We start from the raw sequence: 17,390 nt of genomic DNA on the forward strand, positions 1-17,390 counted from the left end.
TTTTTTCACTTTTGTATTGTAGCGCCCTATTCCTCATTAGTAATTTCAAAAAAAATGATTTTGTTAATTTATAAGAATAATCAAATGATTAGGGAATTATATTCTAAAGAATTATATCGATGAATACTCAAAGAAAAGACATTTGATAAATTGGAAGTGGCTAAATAATAAATAAAGAAAATAAAATAATAAAATAAAATGAAAATCAAAGCAAATAACAATAGCATGATTATGTTAGAAATTCTTATAGCAAGGGCTGAAAATGACAATCTTAAAACTCCATATGTGAAGAAAATTGTTCCTATGGTAGAAAGTGTCATTATGGGTTATGTAAAGGCTGTAAATGGAAATTTTGTGTAAGCCTCCATGGGATCAACATATTTTTTTTGGGTTCGTTTCTTGGGGCCGAATAACTCCCTTCGATCGTATTTCCCCCATCAAACCCTAAGCACTCGAAATTCAGTACTCGTTCCGCTTGCGGCGCCAAAAGAAGAAGATCGCGAGAGAGTTACGTCGCCGGTTGGCTGCCGGAGTCGGAGTCGTCATTGGTGGAAGGAGGATTAGAGAATAACCACGGGAGAGCATCTCGTTTCAGTAGGTATCGAGATCTTACACCTTTCTTCTTCTCTTCTTTTTCCTCTTTCTATCGAGAAACCTTACCCATGGCCGACAGCCTAGGCTGCTGGCGGGATTTCTGCCACCATCAATTACCGAACGGTGGCTGTGGATAGGTGTGTACGTGTGTGTTTTGATGTGGAAGCCCATAAGCAATTCTTTTTCTAGTCCCTCGTGTGTGTGTATAATGTATAATATTTATTTCGTCACCACCCTAAGACCATCACCGGTCACCTCCTGCTGCCGGTGAGTGGCCCGACCTGCCACCACAGGCCACCATGGATAGGTGGCTGTGGGTTTTCCCTCTGTTGTAAATGATTTTTAAGGCCATATGCCATGCATTCAAGAATTGTCCCCTTTGATGCCCTTTATAACATTCTATTTTTGTTTGTGGTGGTTGACCACCATTAACCACCACAACTCCACCATTAGACCACCATTTAATGATAAATCTGTGAAGGACTTGGATTTCAAGCCATGTGGTATTTTAAGAGCTTAATGGGTTAAGTTATTAACTTAACCCTAATATTAGAAGAAAATGATATATTATTGAAAATCTATAACTTTGAGACCTTATTAGGCCAAGCATTAAGTCCTTTCGGAAAACTTCGTCAATACATCTTGTTAAACCAATATGTAATCAATTATGATGTCTAAAGTTCTAAGGTTAAAGCTTAACCATTAAGTCCTTAATAAAACACCAAAAGTGAGTGAAAAGCTAAAATGACATGTTTTTCCAATTCTGCCCTTCAACTTCTAAAATCCGTTCAAGGCAATCCAAACATCTAAAAATCATGAGACTTACTTTTCTTGAAATCTTGTTATGTCTAGTTTGTTCAAACTTTAAATCACATTTCCAAATTCCAAACCCTTGATGGGTAAAATGGCCAATTTTCTCAGAAGGGTCTATGTTGTCACATATTACATGTTCTGTCTTCTAAAAATCATAATAAATTCCTCATAACTTCAAATGCTAAAATTCTAAAGCATGTAGTTAGATATAGATGTCTAGTTTCCTCCATAAAAAGCGCTTGATTTAATTCTTATTATAGTTTTACAATTTATTAAAATAATACCGAGTGGTATGGAAGGCTGCAGAAATTATACATCAACTTGTGATGTGCATAATTAATTCTTCAAAACTCCGATTCATTAAAAGTCAGAGGTTATGGTTAGAGAATAATGTCTTGTTAACTATGAATTTTTCATATGATTTAATTCCTAACCCTCCTAGACTAAAAGTTACTGAGTTTGAATGTGAGTCCAGAAAGGAACAGCTCAAGATGGTTAACTTGTAAAATTTGTATAAAATCAACCAAAAATCGTTAGGTCAAGATCCTTATATTCCTAAAAAGCTAAAAGAGGGAAATATACGAACACAATTTTATCAGAACCTAACTATGGATTTAAAGTTACAAATTCAGGTCCCAAACCGAACACTAAAACCAAAGAAAAGTTAAAGTAATGCAAAGGAAAGTATTTTAAAGTATAGTTATGAAGCACAAGTTAAATAAGTGTTATAATTGTTGTGTAGGTGTTCAAAAGAAGGAAGTTTACGTGGCTATTGCAACTAGAGTATTTCAAGTTACCAAGAGAGGTGAGTTACACTAACTCTCCTATTATGTCGGCATGACTTGTTTTATGTTTTGTTCACGGATACCCTAATCCGGTAGAGTGAACAAGGTAAGGCAGAATGTGGTTTGTCCTCTAGTGAGGCAAACTGCACTCTTATCTCTTATTCCCTAATTAGGGGTAAGGGGGTAGTTCCCGGAAGGGGGAACAAGGTTATGGTTGGTACCAACAGTATGTGTTAGGAATGTTTATGTTTATGTTATGATTTATGTGAAATGTTCTATGTGTGTTATGTGTAAGTAAGTGACTTATATAATGGTAGAGTAATGTGTATGCTCACTAAGCGTTATGCTTACCCGTTGTTATATAACATTTTTCAGGATCGTCAAGTTTTAATAAAGAAAGGAGACCGGTGTGACTGCAGACGACATTCTCTCGAATACTTATAAAAAAATGTTATGTATTTAAAGTTGGGATGTTTTTGCTTCCGTTAATGTTTTCTTTCAAATAATATTTTATAAGTATGGTTGGACGTTTTTGATAACCTTAATTGTAGTTTTCAAAGGGTAACGACTGATTTTATTTTATGAGGATTTAATATTATATTTTAAATATAAAAAAAATTGGGTCGTTACATGTATGTATTTTGCTACAGAATTAATCATATCATCAATTTTTGCTATTATTATTTTTATGAAGTTTCTACGGATATTTTCACAAGTTGAATTGTTTTGGATTTTGCTATGTAATCTATTTCGTCATATATTTTTTGCAACGGAAGTAGACCGTGGTAAATTTACTATGAAACATTTGTAACACAAGTGTATTGGTAAATTTTCTACAAGACATTTGCTACGGAAGTAGATTGTAGTGAATTTACTACGGAGTATTTGCTACAGAATTAGGTCATAGTAAATTTACTACGGAGTACTAGCTACGCCATTACCCATAGTGGATTTGCTACAGAAACTAGCTACGAATTTAGTTTGTAGTTAATTTGCGACAGATTTACTACGGATCGGGGCGTAGTTAATTCACTACGGACTTGCTACGGAAATAAATTGTAGTTAATTTGCTACGATGTTGCTACGGATGTATTCCATAGCAGGTTTTCTACGAAATAAGTCTGTTGTAAATTCCGTTGCGAAGGTGCTACGGATTCCGTAACGAACCTTTACTAACGAAGAATTTGCCTACAGAACGGATCCGTAGCAAATTCCGTCGCTAATCGATTTTAACTACGGAATATCATGTTTTAGCTATGGAATTTTTCCGTAGTTATTTCGACTTTTTCTTGTAGTGGTGATTAGACTAATAAGAATTTAAAACCAAGCATTCATTAAGCTCGAAACTGAAAAGTCTAGATAGAAATACAAAACGAAAATCAGATCTGAAAACTAATCACATGAAAAACACTAGTCTAATGCAGAACTGAAAACTAGAGTTTAGCCAGACATGGCCAAAAACGAAATCAAGTTAGATAAAAGAAACATTTACTAATAAATCTTCTAAACTAAATGCATGAGATGATTCACAGTCTTCAGATCTCCAAAAGTCGCTGAAAGAATTCAAAAATCGCCTTCTGAAGTGGTTTTCTTCGTCTGGAATCGTCCAACCCTTAAAACTGATTATGAGGGTTGTATTTATACTCAAGGTGGAAGCTTCCAGAACAAGAATATGCAAACATGCGATCGCATGTATTGAGGCTGCGATCACAGGTTTTCAAGAAAAAACGTCACGAGCCTTTTTAATAAAGTAGGATGCTTTTCTGGGCTTTTTTTTTTGGCAAAGTTGCGATCGCATAGAGGGAAGTTGCGATCGCTTGTACATAGGTTGCGACCACATGTTTTGAGTTTTTACTCCCAGATGAATTTTTGGCACTAAAAAACCTCGAAGACAAGTTGCGAGCAAACTTGCCATCGCATGGACAAGAGTTGTGTAACACCCGGTTTCGAATCGCTTCATTATTCGGGGATGCGGCCCGATCATCATTTATCATAAGGATTGGGATCTTGGGGAAGAAAGGATTTGTCCCTTTTGGATGAGGGTGTTAAAGTCTAAGTGATCCGAGTGTTCGATGGCGTTTCGGAGCCCAAGGGCATAATCGTAGTTTGTTAGCTCAGTCCTTTATAAATTTTGAGTTTGGTTCGGGGAGTTTTAAGGATATGATTGTTGGATTAGGTGTCTAAGCCCATAACTATAATTGGTATGTAATTGAATTGATAGCAACACAGTCCTTTTGGGTTGCCCTCAACCTAGCAACTGGACAAGGAAATTATGAAAGGAGAGATATTAATTTATAAGATTAATAAATTAATATAAATGATTTATTAATATGTTAATGGATTAATATATTAATTAGAAATCATTATGTTTAATTAATAGTTAGCCAGAAATTAATCAGAATTAATTTTGGGGTTAAAAGTATTAATTATAAAGTGCAGGGACTAGTTTGCAATTATTTAATAGTTGAGTGGAAGGCTCCAGAACCTCCTTGGAAGGAGGTGGACGAAATTTATAGGGGAAACCCTAAGGATTTCGTCCAAGGGGTTTAGGATAAGGCCCTTGGGTTTGCTTAGGCCCTAAGCAAAGGAGCATTAGGGTTTTCCCTAAACCCTAGATCCCTCAGCTATATAAGGAGCCTCCTAGCTCACAATTTCGGCCACTCCTACCTTGGAAGAAACCCTAGGCCGAAAATTGCATACTCTCTCTCTCTCTCTCTCTCTCCTTCTAGTTTCCTTCTTGCTAGTTCTTGGGTGTGATTCCATTAGAGGCATTACATTTGTGGTACTAAGCTTCCAAGAAGATCAAGATCAAGATCAAGAGGATTGTCAATTGTTTGCTATAACAATTGAAAGGTATGTAACTCTTAAACCCTAGTTTGTTAATTTCGAAATTAGCCTCTCTCCTCTAGGGTTCTTGTTTTGCAATTCAAAGTTATATGTTCAATAGTTAAAACATAGATCCAAAGTAGGTTGCATGTGATCTTAGGAATTGTTTTTCTAGTTTATTTGTCTTACTCAAAACCCATCAGTGGTATCAGAGCCATTGTTTGTTTTAAATTGAATTGCTATAATAGTTGAATTGCAAATTAGGGTTTATAGCCATTAAACCCTAAAGGCCAAATTTTCGATTTTAGGGTTTTGGTTCAAAGGGTTTTTGAAAACCCTAGCCTCCAAGAACCCTAATCGAAATTAGGGTTAGGGTTTTGAAAAAACCCTAGCCTCCTCCCTTAAAATTTCGAAATATGCTATACCTTTTAGGGTTTCCTTGTTTTGGATAATAGTTGCCTTATTGGATAATTGAGAAAAATAAGGAAATTATCCTATCCCCATATTTTCGAAATCTAGAAGGGATATGGATTAGGATTAAATTAATTGTTTAATTTAATAATCGTCACAAGATTTAATAAATTGATTAATAGTTAATTAATAGATAAATATTAAATCTAGTAATTTGGTTTATTTTAAATTTAAATTAATAGTTTAATTTTCGAAATTTATATAAACCTTAAAGTTTTAAAAGGTTTAAAACACATCTTATATATGTATTATAATTAAAAGTTTAATATTATATATGTATAAGAATATGGTCAGTCAAATCGCTAGTATGCCTCATTCACGAAGCTAGTTTATAAGGGGGGTATAAAGAAACTGCCTATAAAATGGTAGTTGAATGGGTGTCCACTCTCACCCACCGCTTCCTTGATTAGTGGAGGGTCGTTAGCAGAACGAATTTGATAGGACAACTACTTCTCATTAAAAGTATAATGTTATTAAAGAAAGTACTAGAACATTATTTTTACAAAATCCCAACTCTAGTTACTTTAGGAAAAATGTGAAAAGTATGCTAATCCATGGAATTGCACATTATGCTTTATTGGTCGTTAGTGGAGCGTGTGTGGTTAACCAACACACTAAAAGGCACTAATAAAGAGTAGTAATGGGTATCTCATAATTGTCATTTTGATGGAGTGTGTGTGGTTTACCAGCACATCAATAGTTAATGATAAAGACAATGAGGTTACCAAGCACATTTGCATGGTTATTCACATCTTGTTTGTGATCCTCGGCATCCCAGTCACAAATAGAAGAGCATAATCTGAGATTAAAACATGCCATTGAATAGTTTCAATGTATCTCAAAAGAATTAGGAATTTCACTTCGTTTATTTCGTCTAATGGTGGAATTGGTGAATCGTCATTCACCTACCTTTATGAAATTTACACTTGGATCTCGGCATCCCATTTCTAAGTTGTGAATCTTCATAGTTGGATCCTAACCTTGATATTATATCTTTGGGTTATTATATTAAGGTGTCTTGAAATCTAACTAAAACTTTCTTTCTTCTCAGATGTCTACTCCTGGAAACACTTCTGCTTCATCCTCCTCCAACCACAACTTCTCTTTGCTCAACATTTGCTCCAAAGTCGTTATGGATGGCTCTAACTATAACGATTGGATGCGAAACATCAAGATGGCGCTTCGATTTGAGGACAAAGAATATGTCCTTGAAAAGGAGCTCAAAGAACTTGATGAGTCAAAAGCTACTCCTGAAGAATATGCTGCCTACAAGAAACATTACGATGATGCTACCAAAGTGGCATGCATCATGGTGGCAACCATGTCCCCAGAACTGCAGAGGTACTATGAGGACTACTGGCCTTTTGAGATGAACAAGGACCTTATGGAAAAGTACCATAAGCGAGCTCGTCAAGAAAAGTTTGAAGTAGTCAAGTCACTCATGGCTTGCAAGATGAAAGAAGGGGAGTCGGTTGTGTCTCATGTGCAAAGAATGCAACGCTACATAGAGCGTTTGGTCAAGCTCAACATTCACTTTGATGAGGAAGTGGCCATTGACATGGTCTTGAACTCACTACCTGATTGTTATGGTCAGTTTATTCTAACTTACCATTTGAACAACACTGAGCAGACTCTGGCCCAATTGCACAACTTGTTGCAGACAACTGAAGCAGGTATGAAGGGTAAAATTATAGCCTCCACTCCTACAAGTGCCCCTGTCTTGGCCATTGGACAGGGAAAGGGGAAAAAGAGGAAAGGTCCTCCTAAGCAAAACTGGAAGAGCAAGGCTCAAGCTGGGTCATCTAGTAATGGCCCAAAGGCTAACCCCAACGCTACCACTCCCCATGTTTCTGATCCAAAGGAGGCCGTTTACTTTTATTGCAATCAAAAGGGGCATTGGAAGAGATCCTGCCCACAATATCTGCAAGACAACAAAGATGGAAAATTAAAGCCATCTTCGGCAGGTATTTACACTATTTCTTCTAATAACTCATTATCTTCTCGTTCATGGGTCCTTGATACATGATGTGGTTTTCACATCTGTTCTGATTTGCAGCGGCTAAAGGAAAGTGAGGAGATAGAGCGAGGAAGGATAAACTTGATCATGGGAAACAGAAAGTCTTCACCAGTGACCAAGATCGGAGTTTATCAACTTTTGCTTAGTAATGATGTTAGATTAGATTTGATAAATTGTTGCTATTCGTCTGAGATGACGAGAAACATTATTTCATTTCATGCATTGTTCAGATAAGGTTTTAAATATTCTTTTAATGATTTGAATGGTTCAATTTCTGTTTATAAGAATGGTGTTTTTGTGTTTGAAGCTTTGCCTTGTGATGGTGTGTATGAAACAGTGACTTGTGTTGATAGCTTAGAAAATAGTGTATTTAATATTGACTTGTCTAATAGTGTAGACAAAGCATGCTTGTGGCATTGTCGTCTTGGACACATCAACAAGAAACGCATATCCCAACTCCAAAAAAATGGAGTGTTGGAATCATTTGACCTGAAATCAGATGATATGTGTGAATCTTGTCTTTTGGGAAAGATGACAAAATCACCATTCACAGGGTCTTGTGAAAGAGGTGAAGGTCTGTTGGATCTCATACACAGAGATGTGTGTGGGCCCTTCTGATCAACTACAAGGGATGCTAATCGATTCTATGTGACTTTCACTGATGATTATAGCAGATATGGCTATATCTACTTAATCAAACATAAGTCAGAAACCTTTGAAAAGTTCAAAGAGTTTAAGCATGAGGTCGAAAATCAATTGGGCAGGAAGATAAAGATACTTAGATCCGATAGAGGCGGGGAGTATCTTAGTATCGAATTCAACGACTATCTGAAAGAATGTGGGATAGTCTCACAATTGACTCCTCCTAGGACACCTCAGTTAAATGGTGTAGCTGAGAGGCGTAATCGAACCTTGTTGGACATGGTTCGTTCTATGATGAGTCGTGCTTCGCTTCCTATTCATTTCTGGGGGTATGCCTTAGAGACAGCCGCCCACATCCTCAATCTTGTCCCTACAAAGAAGGTTGCCAAAACACCTCACGAAATGTGGACGGGGAAAGTTCCCTCGTTAGCACATATTAAATTCTGGGGTTGTGAAGCTTTCGTAAGACGAGAGACTCACGACAAGCTAGCAGCTAGAAGTGAGAAATGTGTTTTCATTGGTTACCCAAAGCAGTCTTTTGGATATTTGTTCTACAAACCTAGTGAAAACGTGGTCTTTGTAGCACGAAGAGGAGTCTTTCTAGAAAGAGAGCTCATATTCAAAGAGGACAGTGGGAGCACCATTGAACTTGAAGAAATTCAAGAGTTAGCCAATGAAGGAACCTTAGATGACACTAGCACTCAACCAGAGGAAACAGTTCCTGTTGAACCAGTTGATAACTCATTACCTCTTCGAAGATCCACTAGGGTGAGTGTGCCACCTGAGTTGTATGGTTTTCATATTACTTCAGATGGTGACACATTCATTAGTGATAGGACACTGGTAAATTTAGATGAACCAGTTACTTACAAGAAAGCAATGGCAGGCCCAGAGGCTTCCAAGTGGAAAGAGGCAATGGACAGCGAGATTAAGTCCATGTATGACAACCAAGTTTGGAATTTGGTTGATAGTGCACCAGGTCGTAAGACAGTTGGGTGCAAATGGATCTTCAAGAAGAAGACAGACATGGATGGAAATGTGCACACATTCAAGGCTCGACTGGTTGCAAAAGGTTTCACTCAAACCCCAGGGGTTGACTATGATGAGACCTTCTCGCCAGTAGCTAAGATTAAGTCTATTAGGATATTGCTCGCCATAGCTGCCTTTCATGACTATGAAATCTGGCAGATGGATGTCAAGACTGCTTTCCTTAACGGGAAGTTGGTTGAGGATGTTTACATGAATCAGCCAGAGGGTTTTGTTGATGCAAAGTTTCCCAATAGAGTGTGCAAGCTTGAGAAATCCATTTATGGATTGAAACAAGCATCTCGCAGCTGGAATCTTTGCTTCCATGAGAAAGTCAAAGAGTTTGGTTTCTCTAGAAGTGAAGATGAGTTTTGTGTGTATATCAAGGCTAGTGGGAGTATAGTAACTTTTCTGGTGTTATATGTCGATGACATATTACTCATTGGTAACAACGTTCCAACCTTGAGAGATGTTAAGTCTTGGCTTGGAAAGTGTTTTGCCATGAAATGTTGGAGATAGTGTCTAAGTCCATAACTATATTTGGTATGTACTTGACCCGACCCGGCATGGTCCATTTGGGTTGCACTTCACCCGAACAATTTACGGATAATCTTTTGAGAATAGTATAAGTTATGATTTATTAATATATTATAAGTTCTAATATATTAATATAAAATCATATTATTTAATTTGTGTTGATCTATAATTAATTTAGAATTAATTTAGAGATCAAAAGTATGACTAATTAAATATGGGCTCTTGTATTTATATAGTGTGGGCTAATACTTATTTGGAATGGGCTAGGCTTGCATGGAAAGTCCATGGATACTCCATGGAGCTTTAACCCATGGATCTCATGGAAATGAAAAGACATGGGTATTAGGGTTTACATGGATGTAACCCTAATCCACCACACTATATAAAGGAGGCTTTGGTTCTTGAAATTGCACGAGTTGAAGTGTGTAAACTAAGAGGGCCGATTTCAAGAAGTTTGTGACTATTCTCTCATGTTTCCAAGTTTGTGGTGATTTGTGACTTCCATTTGAGGCATCCACATTATTGGTGCTAGGCTCTCAAACTCCAAGCAATCAACAACTACTACAAGGTAAATAATTCTACTAGTTTTATTTGATTCAAGTACCCCATGTCATGCTAGTTAGGATAAGAACCTTGGAAAAATAATTATTTGCATGTATCTTAGTCAAACATAGATCCAAAGTTTCTAGGGTTGCATGTACACCATAGGAGTGTTAGAATGCTGAAAACCCATCAGTGGTATCAGAGCCTGGTTTGTTTATTTGATACTTGATGCAAAAAAAAAAAAAAAACTTGAAAATCGAAGTTTTGTTCAAAAGCTCGTATCAAAATTTCAAGTTTTGTATATGTACTTACGATTCTTGAAATTTTTGATATGAACATTCATAAACATATGAGTTTAGAAGATCATAGAAATTATGTGCTAATAATTGATTAGATTAATTCTTGATCTTTATGTGTTTTAATGGAGTCCATAACTAGTTCTTAAGTTATGGATAACCAAAAGTCACATTTATAAATAACCATTAAAAGAACACATAGGTTACAAAAAATGAAGAGTCTTCATTTTTAATAACCATTAACTCATAAGTTATGAGAAATGAAAAGTTTTGAAAGTTTATAAAACTTGCCCTCAAGTTTTGGAACATGTAAAGTCATATTAAAAACTTTAGATCCAACCCCTAGAATTTTAAAAGTTAAAATTCAACCCTTATACTTTATAATATTATACGTTTAATAATATTTATATATGTATAAGATCAAGTCGTCTTACCGCTAGTACGCCTCATTCACGAAGCCGGTCTATAAGGGGGGTATAAGGTTGTTGCCTATAAAATGGCAACTTAATGGGTGTCCACTCTCACCCACCGCTTCCTTGATCGGTGGAGGGTCGTTAGCCGAACGGGTAGGACAAGGACTTATAAATTCTCATTAAAAGTATAATGATAATACTAAAGTAACTAAACTTTATTGAATTCCTAATCTTAGTTATTTTAGGAAAATGTGAATAAGGTGCTAATCCATGAAATTACACTTTACACTTTGTTTAAGTCGTTAGTGGAGCGTGTGTGGTTAACCGGCACACTAACTTGAACTTAACAAGGTAGGTAAAGGGTGACTTAATGTTTATCATAGTATCGATGGAGCGTGTGTGGTTAACCGACACATCGATTGAGGGGTAATACATTAAGGGTACCAAGTAATTTGCATGGTTACTTCACACCTTGTTTTGTGATCCTCGGCATCCCAGTCACAAAACTTGAAGGGCACACTCGAGATTGAAACATGCCATTGAAGAAAGTTCAATGAATCTCAAAGAATCTAGGAGTTTCTAAACCAATTAAAACCTAATTAAATATTTCGTTTTTCATGGTGGAAATTGGTGAATCGTCATTCACCTACCTTCAAATATCTTATAGCTTAGATTACGACATCCCTCTTCTAAGTTATAAAATATTGTGTTGGGTCCTAGCCTTAATATTACATTTGGGTGTTTTGTTAAGGACTATCTCTATATCTAATCTAATCTATTCCCTCTTCTTTTCAGATGTCTTCCAATAACAATGCTTCTGGCTCAAACCCTACTAGCTCCTTCTCTCTCATGAATCTTTGTGGGAGAGTCATCTTTGATGGGTCCAACTTTACAGATTGGATCAGAAACATCAGGATGGTCACTCGGTATGAGAACAAAGAATATGTTCTCGACAAGGAGCTGAAGGTACCCGAGCCAACTGCTACTCCTGAAGAGCTTGTTGAATATGAGGTACATGAAAGAGATGCTACAAAAGTGGCATGCATCATGATGGCCACCATGACAGCCGAGCTCCAAAAGTCCTATGAGGACTATTATCCTTTTGAGATGCACCAGGACTTGATGGACCGCTACCATCAAAGTGCTCGTCAAGAGCGATATGAAATAATCTCCTCCATGATAACAACCCGAATGAAGGATGGTGAACCCATCATGGGCCACATGCAGAAAATGCAAAGGTATGTGGACCGTTTACTGAAGCTGAATGTGAACTTCCCTGAGGAGTTAGCAATAGACATCATTTTGCACTCCTTGCCATCGTGTTATGCTCAATTCCGCATGACATATCACATGAACAAGGAAGAAGTCACCCTCAGAAAACTTCAAGGACTCTTGAAGACCGCCGAAAGCGGTCTAAATGGTAAGTCGGTTGTTACTACTCCTACTCCTACTCCAACTGCGGCCAATGTCTTGGCAATCGGGCATGGCAAAGGGAAGAAGAGAAAGAACCCTTCTAAGGGTACCAAGGGTAAGACCCTTGAAGGCTCCTCTTCAAGCAAAACCAAGAAAGGTTTTGTCACTCCTTCTGCTAACCCTAATGAGGCTGAATGCTTCTATTGCCATGAAAAGTCGCACTAGAAGCGAAACTGCCCAAAGTACCAGCAAGATTTGAAGGATGGGAAAGTAAAACCCAACCATGCAGGTATATACACTATATTGTCTAATAACTCACCTCATTCTAAGTCTTGGGTCCTTGATACAGGTTGTGGTATTCACATATGTTGTGATTTGTAGGGACTAAAAAGAAGTGAGAATGTGGAGCAGGGAAAGATAAACTTGATCATGGGAAACAGGAAAGCTTCACTTGTCACCAAGATAGGAGTTTATTCCTTAGTGCTAAATAGTGGGTTTACATTAGATTTGAATAAATGTTATTATTCGCCAGAAATGGCAAGAAATGTTATTTCCTTTCATGCATTGTATAAACAAGGTTTTACCTTTTATTTTGATAATAATAATGGTAGTGTTGATGCTTTCTTTAATAATGTTCTTTATTTTAAAGCATTACCTTGTGATGGCGTGTATGAAACTGTATCTGTTGTAGATAATCTAGGAAATAATGTATTGTGTATTAACTCTTCCACTAGCTTAGATAAAGCATCCTTATGGCATTGTCGTCTTGGACATGTAAGCAAGAAACACATAGGCCAACTCCAAAAGGATGGAGTCTTGGAGTCATTTGACCTAAAGTCAGATGATAGTTGTGAATCTTGTTTGCTTGGTAAAATGACAAAGTCACCTTTTACTGGCACTTGTGCTAGGGGTGAAGGTTTGTTGGACCTCATACACACGGATGTGTGTGGACCCTTCAGAACCGCCACAAGAGATGCTAACCGGTTCTATGTGACTTTTACTGATGATTTTAGTAGATATGGATATGTCTACCTAATCAAGCATAAGTCAGAAACCTTTGAAAAATTCAAAGAGTTTAAGCAAGAAGTGGAGAATCAGTTGGGCAAGAACATTAAGATGCTTCGATCCGATCGTGGTGGTGAGTATCTTAGTACTGAGTTCCTTGACTATCTTAAGGAATGTGGGATTGTCTCACAATTGACACCTCCTAGGACACCACAGTTGAATGGTGTAGCTGAGAGGCGCAATCGGACCTTGTTGGACATGGTTCGTTCCATGATGAGTCGAGCTTCGCTACCAATCTCATTTTGGGGGTATGCCTTAGAGACTGCCGCCCATATCCTTAATCTAGTCCCTACAAAGAAGGTTGCCAAAACACCTCATGATGTGTGGACTGGAAAAGTTCCCAATCTAGACCACATCAAGATTTGGGGTTGCGAGGCTTTCGTGAGACGCGAGACTCACGATAAGCTCGAACCCCGAAGCGAAAGGTGTATTTTCATCGGCTACCCACATAAATCCTTTGGTTACATCTTCTACAGACCCAGTGATAATGTGGTCTTTGTAGCAAGAAGAGGATTCTTTCAAGAGAGAGAATTCATGAGCCAAGGAGACAGTGGGAGGCAAATTGACCTTGAGGAAATTCAAGAGTCAAGTGGTGAAGGAACCTCAAACCCTAGCCCTCAACCTGAGGAGGAAACTCCTGTTGAGCTGACTGAAGAATCTATACCTCTGAGGCGTTCCACCGGAGTTAGGAATACACCTGAGCATTATTATGGTTTTCATATTACTGCAGAAGGTGAGACACTTATCAGTGATAACACACTGGTAAATCTGGATGAGCCTAACAGCTACACGGAAGCCATGGCAGGCCCTGAGGCCGCTAAATGGAAAGAGACTATGGATAGCGAGATACAGTCCATGTATGACAATCAAGTTTGGAACTTGGTTGACAATGTACCTGATTGTAAGATAGTTGGGTGCAAATGGATCTTCAAGAAGAAGACCGACATGGATGGTAATGTACACACTTATAAGGCACGACTGGTTGCAAAGGGTTATTCTCAAACTCCGGGAGTTGATTATGATGAGACCTTTTCACCAGTGGCCAAGATTAAGTCTATTAGGGTTCTGTTAGCCATTGCTGCATTTCATGATTATGAAATATGGCAAATGGATGTCAAAACCGCTTTCCTGAATGGAAAGTTGGCTGAAGATGTTTACATGGTTCAGCCAGAGGGTTTTGTCAGTACAGAGTACCCCAGTAGAGTGTGTAAGCTCGAGAAATCCATTTATGGATTAAAACAGGCACCTCGCAGATGGAATCTTTGCTTTGATGAGAAAATCAAAGAATTTGGCTTTTCAAGGAGTGAAGATGAATCTTGTGTCTATATCAAGGCCAGTGGGAGTATAGTCAGCTTTTTGGTACTATATGTGGATGACATACTACTCATAGGAAATGACATCCCAACCCTGCAGGAAGTAAAGTCCTGGCTTGGGAAGTGTTTCGCTATGAAGGACCTTGGAGAAGCTGTCTATATCCTAGGGATAAGGATTTTGAGAAACAGGAGTAAAAGACTAATTGGACTTAGTCAAAGCACCTATGTGGACAAAGTGTTGAAAAGGTTCAACATGCATAACTCCAAGAAAGGAGAGTTACCCATCCAGAGTAACGCCAGATTGAGTAAGACACAAAGCCCTAGTACTGAGGCTGAGATAGCAGAAATGAGTCGAATACCTTATGCTTCAGATGTAGGATTGATCATGTATGCTATGACGTGTACTCGACCTGATGTAGCCTTTGCTTTGAGCATGGTTAGCAGGTATCAGGGGAACCCTGGCAAGGCATACTGGACTGCGGTAAAGAATATCCTCAAGTACCTACGGAGGACTAAGGACTGGGTCCTTACCCTCGGTGGCAGTGAGGACTTGAGAGTTGTAGGGTACAGTGATGCTAGCTTTCAGACTGACAGGGATAATTTCCGCTCTCAGTCGGGCTGGGTCTTTACTCTAAACGGAGGGGCAATTACTTGGAAAAGTTCCAAGCAGGAGACAGTGGCTGATTCCACTTGTGAATCAGAGTATATAGCAGCAAGAGAGGCAGCAAAGGAGGCTATATGGCTAAAGAACTTCATCGGAGACCTTGGAGTTGTACGAGCTATAAAGGAGCCAATGGAGATTTTCTGTGACAGCAATAGTGCGGTTGCCTTAGCCAAGGAACCAAGAGATCATGGGAGATCCAGACACATTGACAGAAAATATCACTTCATCAGACATCGAATAGAAGAAGGAATCCTCGTAGCAAAGAGGGTATCATCGGATGAGAACCCAGCAGATCCCCTCACGAAGGGACTGACTCGGGCTAAGCATCTCCAGCATGCTCGGAGCATAGGGCTGAAGGATGATATTAGTTTTAGTAGTTAGATAATCTTGAAATTTGTAAAATGTAATTGACATTTGATGATAAATAAAAGCTGTTATTTATGAGTAAAGTGTTGCTATCTCTTGTCAATCGTTTACTATTATTTCTTTTTGCATGTTTTGACTTCCAAAATAATTATGTTATGGTTTATAGCATATTATTCAAACTCTCCACAGTCGGTCATATGTTGGAAGTAGATATGAATCAAGACTGTCATGGGTTGGCTTGTAGAGGTCTAAGATGTTAGACAAAGCGGGGCTACAGCACTCATGAGTGCTCATAAGTTCTGAGTATTGGATTCAACCCACGCTCACTTGTATCACTTCATGGAATTTATCTCGAGTGATCGTGAGACGGTAATATCATATAAGTCTTCAAACCTAGAGATATGATTTGTTGCCTATCAGTTGGTTATACATTGATTGCACGAAAACGCATTGGTAACTCGATGTTATAAACCGTGCCTTTGTGGGTAGTTCAACAAGTAGTAGAGCAAACATACGAGTCGAAGCTTATCTGTTCCTTCTAGGATTAGAAGCGATATCTAGGCCCCTCGATGATTTTGTTTTGACCTATGTACCGGGCCCGGTCAGAACTAAATTGATGTGTTCAGTTAAGTTCTATGTCAAACAAATCAGAAATCGGGAAACAAATGCTGGACAATAAGCAAGACCATGTTCCATGTATTTGTCCGGCTGATATCTAGAACAGAGGATTATATGATCACTTATCTAAAATGGCGCTTCATAGTTCAACAGAGTTTTAAGAACTACGATTGCTGATCGGTTCATGAAGTCATACTTGCAACTATAGTTATTAGACTTATCCAAGTGGGAGACTGTTGGAGATAGTGTCTAAGTCCATAAATATATTTGGTATGTACTTGACCCGACCCGGCATGGTCCATTTGGGTTGCACTTCACCCGAACAATTTACGGATAATCTTTTGAGAATAGTATAAGTTATGATTTATTAATATATTATAAGTTCTAATATATTAATATAAAATCATATTATTTAATTAGTGTTGATCTATAATTAATTTAGAATTAATTTAGAGATCAAAAGTATGACTAATTAAATATGGGCTCTTGTATTTATATAGTGTGGGCTAATGCTTATTTGGAATGGGCTAGGCTTGCATGGAAAGTCCATGGATACTCCATGGAGCTTTAACCCATGGATCTCATGGAAATGAAAAGACATGGGTATTAGGGTTTACATGGATGTAACCCTAATCCACCACACTATATAAAGGAGGCTTTGGTTCTTGAAATTGCACGAGTTGAAGTGTGTAAATTAAGAGGGCCGATTTCAAGAAGTTTGTGACTATTCTCTCAAGTTTCCAAGTTTGTGGTGATTTGTGACTTCCATTTAAGGCATCCACATTATTGGTGCTAGGCTCTCAAACTCCAAGCAATCAACTACTACTACAAGGTAAGTAATTCTACTAGTTTTATTTGATTCAAGTACCCCATGCCGTGCTAGTTAGGATAAGAACCTTGGAAAAATAATTATTTGCATGTATCTTAGTCAAACATAGATCCAAGGTTTCTAGGGTTGCATGTACACCATAGGAGTGTTAGAATGCTG

General features: G+C 37.9%; 1 long non-coding RNA gene across 1 annotated transcript; it reads left to right on the plus strand.

Annotated features, from left to right (window-relative positions):
* Positions 1-463: 463 nt before the first annotated feature.
* Positions 464-2,680, plus strand: LOC145129770 (uncharacterized). Its single transcript, XR_013717655.1, has 3 exons — positions 464-598; positions 2,150-2,212; positions 2,568-2,680. It is a non-coding gene; the product is annotated as an uncharacterized LOC145129770 (long non-coding RNA).
* Positions 2,681-17,390: the final 14,710 nt, after the last annotated feature.

This window comes from Lactuca virosa, chromosome 8 (assembly GCF_052849685.1).
Source record: "Lactuca virosa cultivar CGN04683 chromosome 8, Lactuca_virosa_CGN04683_v6, whole genome shotgun sequence".
In the NCBI taxonomy this organism is placed as follows: domain Eukaryota; kingdom Viridiplantae; phylum Streptophyta; class Magnoliopsida; order Asterales; family Asteraceae; genus Lactuca; species Lactuca virosa.